The sequence below is a fragment of the Hippocampus zosterae genome, chromosome 1 (genome assembly GCF_025434085.1).
Source record: "Hippocampus zosterae strain Florida chromosome 1, ASM2543408v3, whole genome shotgun sequence".
NCBI lineage: Eukaryota > Metazoa > Chordata > Actinopteri > Syngnathiformes > Syngnathidae > Hippocampus > Hippocampus zosterae.
Genome location: NC_067451.1, coordinates 38,996,793 through 39,012,449, shown reverse-complemented (window position 1 = coordinate 39,012,449; position 15,657 = coordinate 38,996,793). Strand labels below are relative to the sequence as shown.

The following is a 15,657-nucleotide window of genomic DNA, read 5'->3' as shown; positions in this document are numbered from 1 at the left end:
TTCAACTTTCACTTATCCTGTGGTTTGAAATCGTTTCCTTCACGTTGATTTGACAGATCAACGTCTCTTTGGAATAAAATTAATGTCCAACAGAGGGAGCCGTCTGCACGGGGATCGGTCATGATAGCACTTGGACATGAAACAGCTTGGGATTTCCGCCTGCTGGATGCCTTTGCACCTCCACTGGAAAAGCCCACTTTTGCAACAAACGTCAAATACCGCATCTGCGTGCTCGCAGAGGACCGTATGCGAGCCTGACAGGCTGCGCGCTCAAACCACCACGGGAGCGGGCCCCTCCTTTGTGCACTCCGGAGGAGGTTTATTAAATGAAAAAAAAAATCACCCCACGACTCCACCCCCGACCCGGAAGTGCCCTGTCTGCTATAAAGAGGACAATTTTCGCGTTTTCCCTCGCTTACGGCCATACTACCCTGAGAACGCCCGATCTCGTCCGATCTCGGAAGCTAAGCAGGGTCGGGCCTGGTTAGTACTTGGATGGGAGACCGCCTGGGAATACCAGGTGCTGTAAGCTTTTGCACCCACCTCCAATTCACAACACGATTCACTGCTCTTTCCAAAAATTTTGGCATTCATTCGTCATTCAACTTTCACTTATCCTGTGGTTTGAAATCGTTTCCTTCACGTTGATTTGACAGATCAACGTCTCTTTGGAATAAAATTAATGTCCAACAGAGGGAGCCGTCTGCACGGGGATCGGTCATGATAGCACTTGGACATGAAACAGCTTGGGATTTCCGCCTGCTGGATGCCTTTGCACCTCCACTGGAAAAGCCCACTTTTGCAACAAACGTCAAATACCGCATCTGCGTGCTCGCAGAGGACCGTATGCGAGCCTGACAGGCTGCGCGCTCAAACCACCACGGGAGCGGGCCCCTCCTTTGTGCACTCCGGAGGAGGTTTATTAAATGAAAAAAAAAATCACCCCACTACTCCACCCCCGACCCGGAAGTGCCCTGTCTGCTATAAAAAGGACAATTTTCGCGTTTTCCCTCGCTTACGGCCATACTACCCTGAGAACGCCCGATCTCGTCCGATCTCGGAAGCTAAGCAGGGTCGGGCCTGGTTAGTACTTGGATGGGAGACCGCCTGGGAATACCAGGTGCTGTAAGCTTTTGCACCCACCTCCAATTCTCAACACGATTCACTGCTCTTTCCAAAAATTTTGGCATTCATTCGTCATTCAACTTTCACTTATCCTGTGGTTTGAAATCGTTTCCTTCACGTTGATTTGACAGATCAACGTCTCTTTGGAATAAAATTAATGTCCAACAGAGGGAGCCGTCTGCACGGGGATCGGTCATGATAGCACTTGGACATGAAACAGCTTGGGATTTCCGCCTGCTGGATGCCTTTGCACCTCCACTGGAAAAGCCCACTTTTGCAACAAACGTCAAATACCGCATCTGCGTGCTCGCAGAGGACCGTATGCGAGCCTGACAGGCTGCGCGCTCAAACCACCACGGGAGCGGGCCCCTCCTTTGTGCACTCCGGAGGAGGTTTATTAAATGAAAAAAAAAATCACCCCACTACTCCACCCCCGACCCGGAAGTGCCCTGTCTGCTATAAAGAGGACAATTTTCGCGTTTTCCCTCGCTTACGGCCATACTACCCTGAGAACGCCCGATCTCGTCCGATCTCGGAAGCTAAGCAGGGTCGGGCCTGGTTAGTACTTGGATGGGAGACCGCCTGGGAATACCAGGTGCTGTAAGCTTTTGCACCCACCTCCAATTCACAACACGATTCACTGCTCTTTCCAAAAATTTTGGCATTCATTCGTCATTCAACTTTCACTTATCCTGTGGTTTGAAATCGTTTCCTTCACGTTGATTTGACAGATCAACGTCTCTTTGGAATAAAATTAATGTCCAACAGAGGGAGCCGTCTGCACGGGGATCGGTCATGATAGCACTTGGACATGAAACAGCTTGGGATTTCCGCCTGCTGGATGCCTTTGCACCTCCACTGGAAAAGCCCACTTTTGCAACAAACGTCAAATACCGCATCTGCGTGCTCGCAGAGGACCGTATGCGAGCCTGACAGGCTGCGCGCTCAAACCACCACGGGAGCGGGCCCCTCCTTCGTGCTCTCGGGAGGAGGTCATTAAATGAAAAAAAAATCACCCCACGACTCCATCCCCGACCCGCAAGTGCCCTGTCTGCTATAAAGGGGACAATTTTCACGTTTTCCCTCGCTTACGGCCATACTACCCTGAGAACGCCCGATCTCGTCCGATCTCGGAAGCTAAGCAGGGTCGGGCCTGGTTAGTACTTGGATGGGAGACCGCCTGGGAATACCAGGTGCTGTAAGCTTTTGCACCCACCTCCAATTCACAACACGATTCACTGCTCTTTCCAAAAATTTTGGCATTCATTCGTCATTCAACTTTCACTTATCCTGTGGTTTGAAATCGTTTCCTTCACGTTGATTTGACAGATCAACGTCTCTTTGGAATAAAATTAATGTCCAACAGAGGGAGCCGTCTGCACGTGGATCGGTAATGATAGCACTTGGACATGAAGCAGCTTGGGATTTCCGCCTGCTGGATGCTTTTGCACCTCCACTGGAAAAGCCAACTTTTGCAACAGACATCAAATACAGCCTCTGCGTGCTCGCAGAGGACCGTATGCGAGCCTGACAGGCTGCGCGCTCAAACCACCACGGGAGCGGGTCCCTCCTTTGTGCACTCCGGAGGAGGTTTATTAAATGAAAAAAAAATCACCCCACTACTCCACCCCCGACCCAGAAGTGCCCTGTCTGCTATAAAGGGGACAATTTTCACGTTTACCCTCGCTTACGGCCATACTACCCTGAGAGCACCCGATCTCGGAAGCTAAGCAGGGTCGGGCCTGGTTAGTACTTGGATGGGAGACCGCCTGGGAATACCAGGTGCTGTAAGCTTTTGGACCCACCTCCAATTCTCAACATGATTCACTGCTCTTTCCAAAAATTTTGGCATTCATTCGTCATTCAACTTTCACTTATCCTGTGGTTTGAAATCGTTTCCTTCACGTTGATTTGACAGATCAACGTCTCTTTGGAATAAAATTAATGTCCAACAGAGGGAGCCGTCTGCACGGGGATCGGTCATGATAGCACTTGGACATGAAACAGCTTGGGATTTCCGCCTGCTGGATGCCTTTGCACCTCCACTGGAAAAGCCCACTTTTGCAACAAACGTCAAATACCGCATCTGCGTGCTCGCAGAGGACCGTATGCGAGCCTGACAGGCTGCGCGCTCAAACCACCACGGGAGCGGGCCCCTCCTTCGTGCTCTCGGGAGGAGGTCATTAAATGAAAAAAAAAATCACCCCACGACTCCATCCCCGACCCGCAAGTGCCCTGTCTGCTATAAAGGGGACAATTTTCACGTTTTCCCTCGCTTACGGCCATACTACCCTGAGAACGCCCGATCTCGTCCGATCTCGGAAGCTAAGCAGGGTCGGGCCTGGTTAGTACTTGGATGGGAGACCGCCTGGGAATACCAGGTGCTGTAAGCTTTTGCACCCACCTCCAATTCACAACACGATTCACTGCTCTTTCCAAAAATTTTGGCATTCATTCGTCATTCAACTTTCACTTATCCTGTGGTTTGAAATCGTTTCCTTCACGTTGATTTGACAGATCAACGTCTCTTTGGAATAAAATTAATGTCCAACAGAGGGAGCCGTCTGCACGTGGATCGGTAATGATAGCACTTGGACATGAAGCAGCTTGGGATTTCCGCCTGCTGGATGCTTTTGCACCTCCACTGGAAAAGCCAACTTTTGCAACAGACATCAAATACAGCCTCTGCGTGCTCGCAGAGGACCGTATGCGAGCCTGACAGGCTGCACGCTCAAACCACCACGGGAGCGGGTCCCTCCTTTGTGCACTCCGGAGGAGGTTTATTAAATGAAAAAAAAATCACCCCACTACTCCACCCCCGACCCAGAAGTGCCCTGTCTGCTATAAAGGGGACAATTTTCACGTTTACCCTCGCTTACGGCCATACTACCCTGAGAGCACCCGATCTCGGAAGCTAAGCAGGGTCGGGCCTGGTTAGTACTTGGATGGGAGACCGCCTGGGAATACCAGGTGCTGTAAGCTTTTGCACCCACCTCCAATTCTCAACACGATTCACTGCTCTTTCCAAAAATTTTGGCATTCATTCGTCATTCAACTTTCACTTATCCTGTGGTTTGAAATCGTTTCCTTCACGTTGATTTGACAGATCAACGTCTCTTTGGAATAAAATTAATGTCCAACAGAGGGAGCCGTCTGCACGGGGATCGGTCATGATAGCACTTGGACTTGAAACAGCTTGGGATTTCCGCCTGCTGGATGCCTTTGCACCTCCACTGGAAAAGCCCACTTTTGCAACAAACGTCAAATACCGCATCTGCGTGCTCGCAGAGGACCGTATGCGAGCCTGACAGGCTGCGCGCTCAAACCACCACGGGAGCGGGCCCCTCCTTTGTGCACTCCGGAGGAGGTTTATTAAATGAAAAAAAAATCACCCCACTACTCCACCCTCGACCCGGAAGTGCCCTGTCTGCTATAAAGAGGACAATTTTCACGTTTTCCCTCGCTTACGGCCATACTACCCTGAGAACGCCCGATCTCGTCCGATCTCGGAAGCTAAGCAGGGTCGGGCCTGGTTAGTACTTGGATGGGAGACCGCCTGGGAATACCAGGTGCTGTAAGCTTTTGGACCCACCTCCAATTCTCAACACGATTCACTGCTCTTTCCAAAAATTTTGGCATTCATTCGTCATTCAACTTTCACTTATCCTGTGGTTTGAAATCGTTTCCTTCACGTTGATTTGACAGATCAACGTCTCTTTGGAATAAAATTAATGTCCAACAGAGGGAGCCGTCTGCACGGGGATCGGTCATGATAGCACTTGGACATGAAACAGCTTGGGATTTCCGCCTGCTGGATGCCTTTGCACCTCCACTGGAAAAGCCCACTTTTGCAACAAACGTCAAATACCGCATCTGCGTGCTCGCAGAGGACCGTATGCGAGCCTGACAGGCTGCGCGCTCAAACCACCACGGGAGCGGGCCCCTCCTTCGTGCTCTCGGGAGGAGGTCATTAAATGAAAAAAAAAATCACCCCACGACTCCATCCCCGACCCGCAAGTGCCCTGTCTGCTATAAAGGGGACAATTTTCACGTTTTCCCTCGCTTACGGCCATACTACCCTGAGAACCCCCGATCTCGTCCGATCTCGGAAGCTAAGCAGGGTCGGGCCTGGTTAGTACTTGGATGGGAGACCGCCTGGGAATACCAGGTGCTGTAAGCTTTTGCACCCACCTCCAATTCACAACACGATTCACTGCTCTTTCCAAAAATTTTGGCATTCATTCGTCATTCAACTTTCACTTATCCTGTGGTTTGAAATCGTTTCCTTCACGTTGATTTGACAGATCAACGTCTCTTTGGAATAAAATTAATGTCCAACAGAGGGAGCCGTCTGCACGTGGATCGGTAATGATAGCACTTGGACATGAAGCAGCTTGGGATTTCCGCCTGCTGGATGCTTTTGCACCTCCACTGGAAAAGCCAACTTTTGCAACAGACATCAAATACAGCCTCTGCGTGCTCGCAGAGGACCGTATGCGAGCCTGACAGGCTGCGCGCTCAAACCACCACGGGAGCGGGTCCCTCCTTTGTGCACTCCGGAGGAGGTTTATTAAATGAAAAAAAAATCACCCCACTACTCCACCCCCGACCCAGAAGTGCCCTGTCTGCTATAAAGGGGACAATTTTCACGTTTACCCTCGCTTACGGCCATACTACCCTGAGAGCACCCGATCTCGGAAGCTAAGCAGGGTCGGGCCTGGTTAGTACTTGGATGGGAGACCCCCTGGGAATACCAGGTGCTGTAAGCTTTTGCACCCACCTCCAATTCTCAACACGATTCACTGCTCTTTCCAAAAATTTTGGCATTCATTCGTCATTCAACTTTCACTTATCCTGTGGTTTGAAATCGTTTCCTTCACGTTGATTTGACAGATCAACGTCTCTTTGGAATAAAATTAATGTCCAACAGAGGGAGCCGTCTGCACGGGGATCGGTCATGATAGCACTTGGACTTGAAACAGCTTGGGATTTCCGCCTGCTGGATGCCTTTGCACCTCCACTGGAAAAGCCCACTTTTGCAACAAACGTCAAATACCGCATCTGCGTGCTCGCAGAGGACCGTATGCGAGCCTGACAGGCTGCGCGCTCAAACCACCACGGGAGCGGGCCCCTCCTTTGTGCACTCCGGAGGAGGTTTATTAAATGAAAAAAAAAATCACCCCACGACTCCACCCCCGACCCGGAAGTGCCCTGTCTGCTATAAAGAGGACAATTTTCGCGTTTTCCCTCGCTTACGGCCATACTACCCTGAGAACGCCCGATCTCGTCCGATCTCGGAAGCTAAGCAGGGTCGGGCCTGGTTAGTACTTGGATGGGAGACCGCCTGGGAATACCAGGTGCTGTAAGCTTTTGCACCCACCTCCAATTCACAACACGATTCACTGCTCTTTCCAAAAATTTTGGCATTCATTCGTCATTCAACTTTCACTTATCCTGTGGTTTGAAATCGTTTCCTTCACGTTGATTTGACAGATCAACGTCTCTTTGGAATAAAATTAATGTCCAACAGAGGGAGCCGTCTGCACGGGGATCGGTCATGATAGCACTTGGACATGAAACAGCTTGGGATTTCCGCCTGCTGGATGCCTTTGCACCTCCACTGGAAAAGCCCACTTTTGCAACAAACGTCAAATACCGCATCTGCGTGCTCGCAGAGGACCGTATGCGAGCCTGACAGGCTGCGCGCTCAAACCACCACGGGAGCGGGCCCCTCCTTTGTGCACTCCGGAGGAGGTTTATTAAATGAAAAAAAAAATCACCCCACTACTCCACCCCCGACCCGGAAGTGCCCTGTCTGCTATAAAAAGGACAATTTTCGCGTTTTCCCTCGCTTACGGCCATACTACCCTGAGAACGCCCGATCTCGTCCGATCTCGGAAGCTAATCAGGGTCGGGCCTGGTTAGTACTTGGATGGGAGACCGCCTGGGAATACCAGGTGCTGTAAGCTTTTGCACCCACCTCCAATTCTCAACACGATTCACTGCTCTTTCCAAAAATTTTGGCATTCATTCGTCATTCAACTTTCACTTATCCTGTGGTTTGAAATCGTTTCCTTCACGTTGATTTGACAGATCAACGTCTCTTTGGAATAAAATTAATGTCCAACAGAGGGAGCCGTCTGCACGGGGATCGGTCATGATAGCACTTGGACATGAAACAGCTTGGGATTTCCGCCTGCTGGATGCCTTTGCACCTCCACTGGAAAAGCCCACTTTTGCAACAAACGTCAAATACCGCATCTGCGTGCTCGCAGAGGACCGTATGCGAGCCTGACAGGCTGCGCGCTCAAACCACCACGGGAGCGGGCCCCTCCTTTGTGCACTCCGGAGGAGGTTTATTAAATGAAAAAAAATCACCCCACGACTCCACCCCCGACCCGGAAGTGCCCTGTCTGCTATAAAGAGGACAATTTTCGCGTTTTCCCTCGCTTACGGCCATACTACCCTGAGAACGCCCGATCTCGTCCGATCTCGGAAGCTAAGCAGGGTCGGGCCTGGTTAGTACTTGGATGGGAGACCGCCTGGGAATACCAGGTGCTGTAAGCTTTTGCACCCACCTCCAATTCTCAACACGATTCACTGCTCTTTCCAAAAATTTTGGCATTCATTCGTCATTCAACTTTCACTTATCCTGTGGTTTGAAATCGTTTCCTTCACGTTGATTTGACAGATCAACGTCTCTTTGGAATAAAATTAATGTCCAACAGAGGGAGCCGTCTGCACGGGGATCGGTCATGATAGCACTTGGACATGAAACAGCTTGGGATTTCCGCCTGCTGGATGCCTTTGCACCTCCACTGGAAAAGCCCACTTTTGCAACAAACGTCAAATACCGCATCTGCGTGCTCGCAGAGGACCGTATGCGAGCCTGACAGGCTGCGCGCTCAAACCACCACGGGAGCGGGCCCCTCCTTCGTGCTCTATGGAGGAGGTCATTAAATGAAAAAAAAAATCACCCCACGACTCCATCCCCGACCCGCAAGTGCCCTGTCTGCTATAAAGGGGACAATTTTCACGTTTTCCCTCGCTTACGGCCATACTACCCTGAGAACGCCCGATCTCGTCCGATCTCGGAAGCTAAGCAGGGTCGGGCCTGGTTAGTACTTGGATGGGAGACCGCCTGGGAATACCAGGTGCTGTAAGCTTTTGCACCCACCTCCAATTCACAACACGATTCACTGCTCTTTCCAAAAATTTTGGCATTCATTCGTCATTCAACTTTCACTTATCCTGTGGTTTGAAATCGTTTCCTTCACGTTGATTTGACAGATCAACGTCTCTTTGGAATAAAATTAATGTCCAACAGAGGGAGCCGTCTGCACGTGGATCGGTAATGATAGCACTTGGACATGAAGCAGCTTGGGATTTCCGCCTGCTGGATGCTTTTGCACCTCCACTGGAAAAGCCAACTTTTGCAACAGACATCAAATACAGCCTCTGCGTGCTCGCAGAGGACCGTATGCGAGCCTGACAGGCTGCGCGCTCAAACCACCACGGGAGCGGGTCCCTCCTTTGTGCACTCCGGAGGAGGTTTATTAAATGAAAAAAAAATCACCCCACTACTCCACCCCCGACCCAGAAGTGCCCTGTCTGCTATAAAGGGGACAATTTTCACGTTTACCCTCGCTTACGGCCATACTACCCTGAGAGCACCCGATCTCGGAAGCTAAGCAGGGTCGGGCCTGGTTAGTACTTGGATGGGAGACCGCCTGGGAATACCAGGTGCTGTAAGCTTTTGGACCCACCTCCAATTCTCAACATGATTCACTGCTCTTTCCAAAAATTTTGGCATTCATTCGTCATTCAACTTTCACTTATCCTGTGGTTTGAAATCGTTTCCTTCACGTTGATTTGACAGATCAACGTCTCTTTGGAATAAAATTAATGTCCAACAGAGGGAGCCGTCTGCACGGGGATCGGTCATGATAGCACTTGGACATGAAACAGCTTGGGATTTCCGCCTGCTGGATGCCTTTGCACCTCCACTGGAAAAGCCCACTTTTGCAACAAACGTCAAATACCGCATCTGCGTGCTCGCAGAGGACCGTATGCGAGCCTGACAGGCTGCGCGCTCAAACCACCACGGGAGCGGGCCCCTCCTTTGTGCACTCCGGAGGAGGTTTATTAAATGAAAAAAAAAATCACCCCACGACTCCACCCCCGACCCGGAAGTGCTCTGTCTGCTATAAAGAGGACAATTTTCGCGTTTTCCCTCGCTTACGGCCATACTACCCTGAGAACGCCCGATCTCGTCCGATCTCGGAAGCTAAGCAGGGTCGGGCCTGGTTAGTACTTGGATGGGAGACCGCCTGGGAATACCAGGTGCTGTAAGCTTTTGCACCCACCTCCAATTCACAACACGATTCACTGCTCTTTCCAAAAATTTTGGCATTCATTCGTCATTCAACTTTCACTTATCCTGTGGTTTGAAATCGTTTCCTTCACGTTGATTTGACAGATCAACGTCTCTTTGGAATAAAATTAATGTCCAACAGAGGGAGCCATCTGCACGCGGATCGATAATGATAGCACTTGGACATGAAGCAGCTTGGGATTTCCGCCTGCTGGATGCTTTTGCACCTCCACTGGAAAAGCCAACTTTTGCAACAGACATCAAGTACCGTATCTGCGTGCTCGCAGAGGACCGTATGCGAGCCTGACAGGCTGCGCGCTCAAACCACCACGGGAGCGGGCCCCTCCTTTGTGCACTCCGGAGGAGGTTTATTAAATGAAAAAAAAAAATCACCCCACTACTCCACCCCCGACCCGGAAGTGCCCTGTCTGCTATAAAGAGGACAATTTTCACGTTTTCCCTCGCTTACGGCCATACTACCCTGAGAACGCCCGATCTCGTCCGATCTCGGAAGCTAAGCAGGGTCGGGCCTGGTTAGTACTTGGATGGGAGACCGCCTGGGAATACCAGGTGCTGTAAGCTTTTGGACCCACCTCCAATTCTCAACATGATTCACTGCTCTTTCCAAAAATTTTGGCATTCATTCGTCATTCAACTTTCACTTATCCTGTGGTTTGAAATCGTTTCCTTCACGTTGATTTGACAGATCAACGTCTCTTTGGAATAAAATTAATGTCCAACAGAGGGAGCCGTCTGCACGGGGATCGGTCATGATAGCACTTGGACATGAAACAGCTTGGGATTTCCGCCTGCTGGATGCCTTTGCACCTCCACTGGAAAAGCCCACTTTTGCAACAAACGTCAAATACCGCATCTGCGTGCTCGCAGAGGACCGTATGCGAGCCTGACAGGCTGCGCGCTCAAACCACCACGGGAGCGGGCCCCTCCTTTGTGCACTCCGGAGGAGGTTTATTAAATGAAAAAAAAAATCACCCCACTACTCCACCCCCGACCCGGAAGTGCCCTGTCTGCTATAAAAAGGACAATTTTCGCGTTTTCCCTCGCTTACGGCCATACTACCCTGAGAACGCCCGATCTCGTCCGATCTCGGAAGCTAAGCAGGGTCGGGCCTGGTTAGTACTTGGATGGGAGACCGCCTGGGAATACCAGGTGCTGTAAGCTTTTGCACCCACCTCCAATTCTCAACACGATTCACTGCTCTTTCCAAAAATTTTGGCATTCATTCGTCATTCAACTTTCACTTATCCTGTGGTTTGAAATCGTTTCCTTCACGTTGATTTGACAGATCAACGTCTCTTTGGAATAAAATTAATGTCCAACAGAGGGAGCCGTCTGCACGGGGATCGGTCATGATAGCACTTGGACATGAAACAGCTTGGGATTTCCGCCTGCTGGATGCCTTTGCACCTCCACTGGAAAAGCCCACTTTTGCAACAAACGTCAAATACCGCATCTGCGTGCTCGCAGAGGACCGTATGCGAGCCTGACAGGCTGCGCGCTCAAACCACCACGGGAGCGGGCCCCTCCTTTGTGCACTCCGGAGGAGGTTTATTAAATGAAAAAAAAAATCACCCCACGACTCCACCCCCGACCCGGAAGTGCCCTGTCTGCTATAAAGAGGACAATTTTCGCGTTTTCCCTCGCTTACGGCCATACTACCCTGAGAACGCCCGATCTCGTCCGATCTCGGAAGCTAAGCAGGGTCGGGCCTGGTTAGTACTTGGATGGGAGACCGCCTGGGAATACCAGGTGCTGTAAGCTTTTGCACCCACCTCCAATTCTCAACACGATTCACTGCTCTTTCCAAAAATTTTGGCATTCATTCGTCATTCAACTTTCACTTATCCTGTGGTTTGAAATCGTTTCCTTCACGTTGATTTGACAGATCAACGTCTCTTTGGAATAAAATTAATGTCCAACAGAGGGAGCCGTCTGCACGGGGATCGGTCATGATAGCACTTGGACATGAAACAGCTTGGGATTTCCGCCTGCTGGATGCCTTTGCACCTCCACTGGAAAAGCCCACTTTTGCAACAAACGTCAAATACCGCATCTGCGTGCTCGCAGAGGACCGTATGCGAGCCTGACAGGCTGCGCGCTCAAACCACCACGGGAGCGGGCCCCTCCTTTGTGCACTCCGGAGGAGGTTTATTAAATGAAAAAAAAAATCACCCCACGACTCCACCCCCGACCCGGAAGTGCTCTGTCTGCTATAAAGAGGACAATTTTCGCGTTTTCCCTCGCTTACGGCCATACTACCCTGAGAACGCCCGATCTCGTCCGATCTCGGAAGCTAAGCAGGGTCGGGCCTGGTTAGTACTTGGATGGGAGACCGCCTGGGAATACCAGGTGCTGTAAGCTTTTGCACCCACCTCCAATTCACAACACGATTCACTGCTCTTTCCAAAAATTTTGGCATTCATTCGTCATTCAACTTTCACTTATCCTGTGGTTTGAAATCGTTTCCTTCACGTTGATTTGACAGATCAACGTCTCTTTGGAATAAAATTAATGTCCAACAGAGGGAGCCATCTGCACGCGGATCGATAATGATAGCACTTGGACATGAAGCAGCTTGGGATTTCCGCCTGCTGGATGCTTTTGCACCTCCACTGGAAAAGCCAACTTTTGCAACAGACATCAAGTACCGTATCTGCGTGCTCGCAGAGGACCGTATGCGAGCCTGACAGGCTGCGCGCTCAAACCACCACGGGAGCGGGCCCCTCCTTTGTGCACTCCGGAGGAGGTTTATTAAATGAAAAAAAAAAATCACCCCACTACTCCACCCCCGACCCGGAAGTGCCCTTTCTGCTATAAAGAGGACAATTTTCACGTTTTCCCTCGCTTACGGCCATACTACCCTGAGAACGCCCGATCTCGTCCGATCTCGGAAGCTAAGCAGGGTCGGGCCTGGTTAGTACTTGGATGGGAGACCGCCTGGGAATACCAGGTGCTGTAAGCTTTTGGACCCACCTCCAATTCTCAACATGATTCACTGCTCTTTCCAAAAATTTTGGCATTCATTCGTCATTCAACTTTCACTTATCCTGTGGTTTGAAATCGTTTCCTTCACGTTGATTTGACAGATCAACGTCTCTTTGGAATAAAATTAATGTCCAACAGAGGGAGCCGTCTGCACGGGGATCGGTCATGATAGCACTTGGACATGAAACAGCTTGGGATTTCCGCCTGCTGGATGCCTTTGCACCTCCACTGGAAAAGCCCACTTTTGCAACAAACGTCAAATACCGCATCTGCGTGCTCGCAGAGGACCGTATGCGAGCCTGACAGGCTGCGCGCTCAAACCACCACGGGAGCGGGCCCCTCCTTTGTGCACTCCGGAGGAGGTTTATTAAATGAAAAAAAAAATCACCCCACTACTCCACCCCCGACCCGGAAGTGCCCTGTCTGCTATAAAAAGGACAATTTTCGCGTTTTCCCTCGCTTACGGCCATACTACCCTGAGAACGCCCGATCTCGTCCGATCTCGGAAGCTAAGCAGGGTCGGGCCTGGTTAGTACTTGGATGGGAGACCGCCTGGGAATACCAGGTGCTGTAAGCTTTTGCACCCACCTCCAATTCTCAACACGATTCACTGCTCTTTCCAAAAATTTTGGCATTCATTCGTCATTCAACTTTCACTTATCCTGTGGTTTGAAATCGTTTCCTTCACGTTGATTTGACAGATCAACGTCTCTTTGGAATAAAATTAATGTCCAACAGAGGGAGCCGTCTGCACGGGGATCGGTCATGATAGCACTTGGACATGAAACAGCTTGGGATTTCCGCCTGCTGGATGCCTTTGCACCTCCACTGGAAAAGCCCACTTTTGCAACAAACGTCAAATACCGCATCTGCGTGCTCGCAGAGGACCGTATGCGAGCCTGACAGGCTGCGCGCTCAAACCACCACGGGAGCGGGCCCCTCCTTTGTGCACTCCGGAGGAGGTTTATTAAATGAAAAAAAAAATCACCCCACGACTCCACCCCCGACCCGGAAGTGCCCTGTCTGCTATAAAGAGGACAATTTTCGCGTTTTCCCTCGCTTACGGCCATACTACCCTGAGAACGCCCGATCTCGTCCGATCTCGGAAGCTAAGCAGGGTCGGGCCTGGTTAGTACTTGGATGGGAGACCGCCTGGGAATACCAGGTGCTGTAAGCTTTTGCACCCACCTCCAATTCACAACACGATTCACTGCTCTTTCCAAAAATTTTGGCATTCATTCGTCATTCAACTTTCACTTATCCTGTGGTTTGAAATCGTTTCCTTCACGTTGATTTGACAGATCAACGTCTCTTTGGAATAAAATTAATGTCCAACAGAGGGAGCCGTCTGCACGTGGATCGATAATGATAGCACTTGGACATGAAGCAGCTTGGGATTTCCGCCTGCTGGATGCTTTTGCACCTCCACTGGAAAAGCCAACTTTTGCAACAGACATCAAGTACCGTATCTGCGTGCTCGCAGAGGACCGTATGCGAGCCTGACAGGCTGCGCTCTCAAACCACCACGGGAGCGGGCCCCTCCTTTGTGCACTCCGGAGGAGGTTTATTAAATGAAAAAAAAAATCACCCCACTACTCCACCCCCGACCCGGAAGTGCCCTGTCTGCTATAAAGAGGACAATTTTCACGTTTTCCCTCGCTTACGGCCATACTACCCTGAGAACGCCCGATCTCGTCCGATCTCGGAAGCTAAGCAGGGTCGGGCCTGGTTAGTACTTGGATGGGAGACCGCCTGGGAATACCAGGTGCTGTAAGCTTTTGGACCCACCTCCAATTCTCAACACGATTCACTGCTCTTTCCAAAAATTTTGGCATTCATTCGTCATTCAACTTTCACTTATCCTGTGGTTTGAAATCGTTTCCTTCACGTTGATTTGACAGATCAACGTCTCTTTGGAATAAAATTAATGTCCAACAGAGGGAGCCGTCTGCACGGGGATCGGTCATGATAGCACTTGGACATGAAACAGCTTGGGATTTCCGCCTGCTGGATGCCTTTGCACCTCCACTGGAAAAGCCCACTTTTGCAACAAACGTCAAATACCGCATCTGCGTGCTCGCAGAGGACCGTATGCGAGCCTGACAGGCTGCGCGCTCAAACCACCACGGGAGCGGGCCCCTCCTTCGTGCTCTCGGGAGGAGGTCATTAAATGAAAAAAAAAATCACCCCACGACTCCATCCCCGACCCGCAAGTGCCCTGTCTGCTATAAAGGGGACAATTTTCACGTTTTCCCTCGCTTACGGCCATACTACCCTGAGAACCCCCGATCTCGTCCGATCTCGGAAGCTAAGCAGGGTCGGGCCTGGTTAGTACTTGGATGGGAGACCGCCTGGGAATACCAGGTGCTGTAAGCTTTTGCACCCACCTCCAATTCACAACACGATTCACTGCTCTTTCCAAAAATTTTGGCATTCATTCGTCATTCAACTTTCACTTATCCTGTGGTTTGAAATCGTTTCCTTCACGTTGATTTGACAGATCAACGTCTCTTTGGAATAAAATTAATGTCCAACAGAGGGAGCCGTCTGCACGTGGATCGGTAATGATAGCACTTGGACATGAAGCAGCTTGGGATTTCCGCCTGCTGGATGCTTTTGCACCTCCACTGGAAAAGCCAACTTTTGCAACAGACATCAAATACAGCCTCTGCGTGCTCGCAGAGGACCGTATGCGAGCCTGACAGGCTGCGCGCTCAAACCACCACAGGAGCGGGTCCCTCCTTTGTGCACTCCGGAGGAGGTTTATTAAATGAAAAAAAAATCACCCCACTACTCCACCCCCGACCCAGAAGTGCCCTGTCTGCTATAAAGGGGACAATTTTCACGTTTACCCTCGCTTACGGCCATACTACCCTGAGAGCACCCGATCTCGGAAGCTAAGCAGGGTCGGGCCTGGTTAGTACTTGGATGGGAGACCCCCTGGGAATACCAGGTGCTGTAAGCTTTTGCACCCACCTCCAATTCTCAACACGATTCACTGCTCTTTCCAAAAATTTTGGCATTCATTCGTCATTCAACTTTCACTTATCCTGTGGTTTGAAATCGTTTCCTTCACGTTGATTTGACAGATCAACGTCTCTTTGGAATAAAATTAATGTCCAACAGAGGGAGCCGTCTGCACGGGGATCGGT

The 15,657-nt window shown here is 50.5% G+C and overlaps 21 non-coding genes and 5 pseudogenes across 21 annotated transcripts; all 26 read left to right on the top strand.

The window, feature by feature from the left end:
• Positions 1 to 413: 413 nt before the first annotated feature.
• On the top strand, positions 414 to 532 carry LOC127588706 (5S ribosomal RNA). The gene has a single exon (XR_007959165.1). It is a non-coding gene; the product is annotated as a 5S ribosomal RNA (ribosomal RNA).
• A 481-nt stretch (positions 533 to 1,013) lies between these two features.
• LOC127588701 (5S ribosomal RNA) lies at positions 1,014 to 1,132 on the top strand. The gene has a single exon (XR_007959164.1). It is a non-coding gene; the product is annotated as a 5S ribosomal RNA (ribosomal RNA).
• Positions 1,133 to 1,613: 481 nt separating this feature from the next.
• LOC127588698 (5S ribosomal RNA) lies at positions 1,614 to 1,732 on the top strand. The gene has a single exon (XR_007959162.1). It is a non-coding gene; the product is annotated as a 5S ribosomal RNA (ribosomal RNA).
• Positions 1,733 to 2,211: 479 nt separating this feature from the next.
• LOC127588695 (5S ribosomal RNA) lies at positions 2,212 to 2,330 on the top strand. The gene has a single exon (XR_007959161.1). It is a non-coding gene; the product is annotated as a 5S ribosomal RNA (ribosomal RNA).
• Positions 2,331 to 2,810: 480 nt separating this feature from the next.
• On the top strand, positions 2,811 to 2,919 carry LOC127616243 (uncharacterized; annotated as a pseudogene).
• Positions 2,920 to 3,399: 480 nt separating this feature from the next.
• Positions 3,400 to 3,518, top strand: LOC127588690 (5S ribosomal RNA). The gene has a single exon (XR_007959160.1). It is a non-coding gene; the product is annotated as a 5S ribosomal RNA (ribosomal RNA).
• Positions 3,519 to 3,998: 480 nt separating this feature from the next.
• Positions 3,999 to 4,107, top strand: LOC127616240 (uncharacterized; annotated as a pseudogene).
• A 480-nt stretch (positions 4,108 to 4,587) lies between these two features.
• Positions 4,588 to 4,706, top strand: LOC127588683 (5S ribosomal RNA). The gene has a single exon (XR_007959156.1). It is a non-coding gene; the product is annotated as a 5S ribosomal RNA (ribosomal RNA).
• A 480-nt stretch (positions 4,707 to 5,186) lies between these two features.
• LOC127612785 (5S ribosomal RNA) lies at positions 5,187 to 5,305 on the top strand. Its single transcript, XR_007965945.1, has one exon. It is a non-coding gene; the product is annotated as a 5S ribosomal RNA (ribosomal RNA).
• A 480-nt stretch (positions 5,306 to 5,785) lies between these two features.
• On the top strand, positions 5,786 to 5,894 carry LOC127616521 (uncharacterized; annotated as a pseudogene).
• Positions 5,895 to 6,375: 481 nt separating this feature from the next.
• Positions 6,376 to 6,494, top strand: LOC127588678 (5S ribosomal RNA). The gene has a single exon (XR_007959155.1). It is a non-coding gene; the product is annotated as a 5S ribosomal RNA (ribosomal RNA).
• A 481-nt stretch (positions 6,495 to 6,975) lies between these two features.
• Positions 6,976 to 7,094, top strand: LOC127613713 (5S ribosomal RNA). Its single transcript, XR_007966292.1, has one exon. It is a non-coding gene; the product is annotated as a 5S ribosomal RNA (ribosomal RNA).
• Positions 7,095 to 7,573: 479 nt separating this feature from the next.
• On the top strand, positions 7,574 to 7,692 carry LOC127588667 (5S ribosomal RNA). The gene has a single exon (XR_007959151.1). It is a non-coding gene; the product is annotated as a 5S ribosomal RNA (ribosomal RNA).
• Positions 7,693 to 8,172: 480 nt separating this feature from the next.
• On the top strand, positions 8,173 to 8,291 carry LOC127588662 (5S ribosomal RNA). The gene has a single exon (XR_007959150.1). It is a non-coding gene; the product is annotated as a 5S ribosomal RNA (ribosomal RNA).
• A 480-nt stretch (positions 8,292 to 8,771) lies between these two features.
• Positions 8,772 to 8,880, top strand: LOC127616236 (uncharacterized; annotated as a pseudogene).
• A 481-nt stretch (positions 8,881 to 9,361) lies between these two features.
• LOC127588656 (5S ribosomal RNA) lies at positions 9,362 to 9,480 on the top strand. Its single transcript, XR_007959148.1, has one exon. It is a non-coding gene; the product is annotated as a 5S ribosomal RNA (ribosomal RNA).
• Positions 9,481 to 9,962: 482 nt separating this feature from the next.
• On the top strand, positions 9,963 to 10,081 carry LOC127588652 (5S ribosomal RNA). The gene has a single exon (XR_007959147.1). It is a non-coding gene; the product is annotated as a 5S ribosomal RNA (ribosomal RNA).
• Positions 10,082 to 10,562: 481 nt separating this feature from the next.
• LOC127588646 (5S ribosomal RNA) lies at positions 10,563 to 10,681 on the top strand. The gene has a single exon (XR_007959143.1). It is a non-coding gene; the product is annotated as a 5S ribosomal RNA (ribosomal RNA).
• A 481-nt stretch (positions 10,682 to 11,162) lies between these two features.
• On the top strand, positions 11,163 to 11,281 carry LOC127588640 (5S ribosomal RNA). The gene has a single exon (XR_007959142.1). It is a non-coding gene; the product is annotated as a 5S ribosomal RNA (ribosomal RNA).
• Positions 11,282 to 11,762: 481 nt separating this feature from the next.
• LOC127588634 (5S ribosomal RNA) lies at positions 11,763 to 11,881 on the top strand. Its single transcript, XR_007959141.1, has one exon. It is a non-coding gene; the product is annotated as a 5S ribosomal RNA (ribosomal RNA).
• Positions 11,882 to 12,363: 482 nt separating this feature from the next.
• On the top strand, positions 12,364 to 12,482 carry LOC127588629 (5S ribosomal RNA). The gene has a single exon (XR_007959140.1). It is a non-coding gene; the product is annotated as a 5S ribosomal RNA (ribosomal RNA).
• A 481-nt stretch (positions 12,483 to 12,963) lies between these two features.
• On the top strand, positions 12,964 to 13,082 carry LOC127588624 (5S ribosomal RNA). Its single transcript, XR_007959138.1, has one exon. It is a non-coding gene; the product is annotated as a 5S ribosomal RNA (ribosomal RNA).
• A 481-nt stretch (positions 13,083 to 13,563) lies between these two features.
• LOC127588619 (5S ribosomal RNA) lies at positions 13,564 to 13,682 on the top strand. Its single transcript, XR_007959137.1, has one exon. It is a non-coding gene; the product is annotated as a 5S ribosomal RNA (ribosomal RNA).
• Positions 13,683 to 14,163: 481 nt separating this feature from the next.
• Positions 14,164 to 14,282, top strand: LOC127588607 (5S ribosomal RNA). The gene has a single exon (XR_007959135.1). It is a non-coding gene; the product is annotated as a 5S ribosomal RNA (ribosomal RNA).
• Positions 14,283 to 14,762: 480 nt separating this feature from the next.
• LOC127612780 (5S ribosomal RNA) lies at positions 14,763 to 14,881 on the top strand. Its single transcript, XR_007965944.1, has one exon. It is a non-coding gene; the product is annotated as a 5S ribosomal RNA (ribosomal RNA).
• A 480-nt stretch (positions 14,882 to 15,361) lies between these two features.
• On the top strand, positions 15,362 to 15,470 carry LOC127616518 (uncharacterized; annotated as a pseudogene).
• Positions 15,471 to 15,657: the final 187 nt, after the last annotated feature.